Source organism: Passer domesticus, chromosome 6, assembly GCF_036417665.1.
Source record: "Passer domesticus isolate bPasDom1 chromosome 6, bPasDom1.hap1, whole genome shotgun sequence".
Classification (NCBI taxonomy): Eukaryota; Metazoa; Chordata; class Aves; order Passeriformes; family Passeridae; genus Passer; species Passer domesticus.
Genome location: NC_087479.1, coordinates 42,686,547 through 42,691,817, shown reverse-complemented (window position 1 = coordinate 42,691,817; position 5,271 = coordinate 42,686,547). Strand labels below are relative to the sequence as shown.

Genomic DNA, 5,271 nt, shown 5'->3' with positions numbered 1-5,271 from the left:
TTTTGGACAGTACAGAAATCAGACTTTTGTCTGGGGCAAAAAAATATACATACTGTAGATCCAGTGCAGGTGGAATCACTGATAAATCCAGTTATAAAGGCTGTTTGGATGACATTGAGTTGTTGAGACTATTTAGTTATAATTCAAATGAAACTCAGATGTGTTCTGGTGCATCAAATTTGTATGATGAAGACATCTTTTAAAATCATGTAGCCGTACATAGCACAAAGACCCATTTGTTGGTATCTCTGAACACAGTTTGTCCACCCTTCCCCACAAAAACAAAACCAAAACCAAAACAACAACAACAAAAAAAATTGGTTCTGGCAATTCAGTAGCAAAGGGCCTCAGAAATCAAGCAGGAATTGATGATTAACCTTGCAATTATGAGACTTGGAAATTAGGACTAACAATGGTGCTGTAGAAACAATCCAATTTATGAGACATCTATTCTAAAAATATGAAAGTATCATTCTCCTGGAAAACTGAGATTTATCCTGTAGAGCTTAAGCTCTGCAAAGGAAATTATTCTGACTACTTCTTCACCATGATTGATTTCTGCAGGCAAAACACAGTGGAGAAGCTACAGGAACAATTTTTTAAAGTGAAGAACACTGGTTGTTCAAGCATGGGAAAGTAATTGAAGGTAATGAAGGCTCTAGAACACATAAAAATAACCCAAACCAATATAGCTGAGAGCAAAAAGAAATCTACTGGATCATAAACAACAATCAGTACTTGAAGGTATATGGTATATTAACGCATTTTATTCAGAGTGTTTGAAAGGAAAGAAATTCCTCCAGCCTTACTTGTGCAAGAGAATTATTTTTTAGTTTCCAGAATATGCAAAGATGAATTAGTCTGGAATTGTGACTTCAGTGTCTTTATGAGGAACCATTGTAATCAGAGAGGCTTTGAGGATAAAAATGTCTTGAAGACTCCATATAATACAATAGGAATTCTTCATGGGTTCTGGAAGGAGGCTGGGTTTATTCTGAAGGTAATTATTGGCACAGCCTGGACCATGGCTGTGACAAACTGCTGCAGGTCCCACCAGCTTCCCAGAAAACTCATCACATCTGGAGAGATGCTTCTTGAGAAGAGAGCTCTGTTGGCACAAATGTGAGTAGGCATTATTGTATGTCAGAAAGCTCTTGAACATTAAGTAGAAACATCTGTAAAGCTCATAACTGAGTATCTGAAGAAGGAAACACAACCATGTGTTTTAAATTTGTCTCAGAGGTAGCAGGACTCCTAGGATAAATGCTTATCCAGAAAAAGCACATTTTCTGTCACTGCATCTGTCTTCTGGGAGGTGTGTAATCTATTCACTTAATGCTCTGCACTTGAACAGTTTGACATGGAGTGCAAGTGTCAGAAAACACTTGTGTGTCCCCCATGTCAGCTTCAAGTATCCTGCAATGCTTACTGCGATAATAGATGTAGTTAAAGAACAGTCCTGAGAAAGGAATAAGGCGGCACTTATGTCAAGTTTCCTTTTTATTTTATAAGAAACCATCCTCAATTTAGAAAAATAAACTATGATGATTTAACTCTTCTGTCTTCAGATCCTTACTCTTCTCATGTCTTTTTTCATTTGCTTGAAAGTACAGTTTCTTTTTCAGTAACATCTGAATAATGTTCATAAGGAAAACATTCCTACCTAGATGTAGGTGTTGGGAAAATTACATACATGCAAAATGTAACCTATGGAGATTTTAGAGGTATTTCATATATTAATCAAATTACATTATATATAGTCAAAACTGTTGAAAACACTATATTCTGAGAAGGACATGCACCACAAACAAAAAAACCTTCAAACAAGATGAATCTGATGTATCATTTGCCCAACAGTACATCAAGAAATATTCACAAATATTGTTTCCTTTGTTAGCAAATCTTACCAGCAATTTGACTGGAATAAAACTATTTTATATACAAGCAAGCAAAATTAAAAGATAATCTAAATTGCCTTTGTCAAATTCACCACTGAATTTCAGAGAACTTGTAACCAAACTAGACCAACTAATCCTTAGATACAGGTCTGAAGATATACTTTAGATGTGTTGGGTGCAATGTTTAAAAAAGTAGTATAATATTGCAGTATATTACACACACTGGTTCTTTTTATCTTGCTCAAATCACCATTTCACTATATTTGATCTTGTGGTAAACCAATGGGAAGTAATCAGTCATTGACCTGTTCGATTTAATTATATTCTCTGAGGTTATTACTAGTTTTCTTACTTTTTTACTGAATAACTTTATTGACTAGCATGGTATAGCCCTAAAAGCCATTGAAAAAAGAACACTGGAAATACTCTTTATGGAGACAGAACACCAGAGGATTTGCAGAAATCTGCCTACATTTCTTCACACCAATTTCAGAACATCCTGTCACCCAACACAGGGAGGTTTATCAGATTTAAACAGAATGAGTTAACAATATCTGCTCAGAAGTTATTACCTTAAAAACATACCCTACTGTTTAATATGCTGCAGTCTTCATACATGTGTTTATTTCCTAATGCAGATTGATAAAAATTCTTCCTTGGCACATTAAAATTTAGTAAACTTTAATATTGGCAGAGTTCAAAGAACACTGATATGATTCTGCCAGCACTTGGTTTTGAAGCACTGAGCTTTCCAAGAGGTTACAGAAATAACTCATTGCCAATGCCCTCCCAAAGTAATTTTGCAGCCAGCAATCAAAAGACCTGAAATTCCCACCTACTATTAAAGCATGACATTAGCCATAAACCATATGCAAGCAACTTTTGAAAATTAGATATTTTTAAAGAAATTCATGCAATTATAGGCTTTTGCCAAAAACAGAGCACACAAACCTGGAAGAATGCACAGTGAATTGCAAACATAAAAGATCACAATCCAATTATGCATGTTAATGTAATGGTCTCAAGGGTTTCTGGAAACTAAAGCAAGTATGGAAAATGGATATCTAAGGATTGTCCAAGATAGATGAAGTAGCAGATTAAGGAATAGTATCAGAAGAAGGCTCTGTGATATCAATATTTTTCTAGTTTGCCCTTTGAAATGCATTTCTGCAGTCTAACAATGTTGCACAGATGTAGCAGGCCCAGGGCCTGCAAGGCCTCCTTGGAGTCAGAAGCCTGAGCTAGGAAATGCCAAGTCACGATGACAGGGCCTTAGAAGCCCCTCTCTTCCACCTTTCCGACCCTGCTTATCTCTCTGTAATCCTATAGGTCACTTTCCCCTCACCCTTACTATTGGACAATTTCCAAAACCCCTGTAGGTTGTATAAACCCCTACTTCTGCCTGGTTTGGCAGAAGAGCTGTCACTGAGAACCTTCATGGACCAATAAAGGATTCTTTGGAACCTCACAAAGCCTTATCCTCTCTCTCCCTGCATCTGCTATGGCACCAGCAGCTAAAGAGCTGAAATCACTTAGAGTTGATAATCACTAAGAGCTGAAATCACTTAAGTTTGTTTAGGTTGCCTGCAGCTGGGAGCTGTTTGGGAATTTGGCCGCTGTGCTGAGCCCCACTGAGCTAGGCCAAGGCAGCCCACTGGGCACAGCCCGGCTGGAAGCCGCCTCTCAATAGCACAGGAGTAAAAGGTGGTAAAGGAGATTACCACACAAGAACATATGGTATTTGCCAAGTATGCTGTTCTAACCTCTGTAGTATGAGAGCCACAAGAAGAGAGAAAGCACAGAAAAGCACCAAATAACAGTTATGTCCTTCCTAGACAGGATATTAAAGTGGAACTCTTTTTAGCCTGAGCAAGCACACAAAGAGCCATTAACCTGCTTTTTCAAGTCTTCACTGTCAAAAGTGCTGGGAGACAACACAATGGACAGGTGGTTCCATTCAGGTTGACAGCAGCTCATCATGCTTTGCTAGATTACATTTCTTTCCTTAACAGCAGTGGAATTAGCCAGAAGCCTGCACAGCTGCCATACCTAGCATGGTATGATCCCCATTCCATGAGTGGAAAAAGCCTACTTGAAAGTGTATTAAAAACGCTCAAGAGTAGTGCCTGAACACCTGCTCCTTCTATTGACTTTTATAGCCTTACAGTTTCTCACCATCTAAGAACAGGTAATTATGATGCTTTATTATGGATTCAGAAGTCTGAGCTTCACTTTCAGTGATTTTTTTTTTTCTACCCACTGTGTATACTATAATTACTTTGAAGTGACAACATATTCCAGAATGACTAAAACATATTATAGATGTGCCCACATATGTATTGACACATATATACAACACTTCATCATTTTGCCTTCCTGTACATGATTGTGAGGTGCCATTTAAATGAATTCTGGCCCTTCAGTCGAAGACTGTTCTGGAGTTTTAGCTCTGTTTTTGTTTGCTCCCCCTCCGAAGCATCCCACTTTGTGGGTGGTCTTAATTTAAGGTAATAGATTTTTTTTATTTTTTGTCTTAACTAAACCTTTTGAAATTAGTTGAGAGGGGAGGAAGTATGTTACTGCAAAATGGATGAAAATACAGAGTTGTTTTCTATCTGTGAAGCTCAGTTATATTTGAATCTGCTGTTATGTGCCTGAGTCAAAATAGGTATTTTACACTGTTTGACTTTAATAATATGATTTTGGGGCCTAGTCTTCTGCTTCCCTCTGAGAAGGAAATGAACAGGTTCCTGTGGACAGATGTAGCAGGTACTTTGTGATCTTCAAAAGCTAGCAGTTCTCCAGGACCCCTTAGTCACACCACTACCACTGCGATCATAAAGTGATGTTGATAGGGTGAAGAAGGTTGTTCTGCACTAGAGCAGTGTCACAGGCAGTGACCTTTATTTTACTTCCTTTATTGGAAAAATTTATGTTTAGAACTGGAATATGTCAATAGAGATAAGTTCCTTCCTCTTTTGTCTTTGAATTTAGTGGATCAAATATTGGACTAATGTGTCCATGATGAAAGAGAATGAAGTTTTGAGAAGAATCAGAAAAAATTGTGCAGTCACTGACTCAGAATTTCCAGCGTTATCTCACACAGCGTTATCTTTAAATGTGAGCTGGGATTTGGATGAAGGCTAATTTACTGCACCAGCTTTTCCCAGTAATGTGCCGGTAGACCTGTGTTTGATTGCCCTAATCTCATCTGAATCAGTAGTGCCCCTGCTTTTGTCAGTGACAGTAAAGACCCCACTTTAACAAGACTCTTCTGATAAAACAATCATTCTGGCCATAAGATCATGCAAGTACAATAACTTATCAATTTACCCAGAAAATCAGCCCAGGTCCAAAGACAATCAGAATAATT

The 5,271-nt window shown here is 37.8% G+C and overlaps 1 long non-coding RNA gene across 1 annotated transcript; it reads right to left on the bottom strand.

Annotated features, from left to right (window-relative positions):
- Window positions 1–747: 747 nt before the first annotated feature.
- On the bottom strand, window positions 748–3,745 carry LOC135303312 (uncharacterized). The gene is made up of 2 exons (XR_010364771.1): window positions 2,850–3,745; window positions 748–1,108 (listed from the first exon to the last, which is right to left on the bottom strand). It is a non-coding gene; the product is annotated as an uncharacterized LOC135303312 (long non-coding RNA).
- Window positions 3,746–5,271: the final 1,526 nt, after the last annotated feature.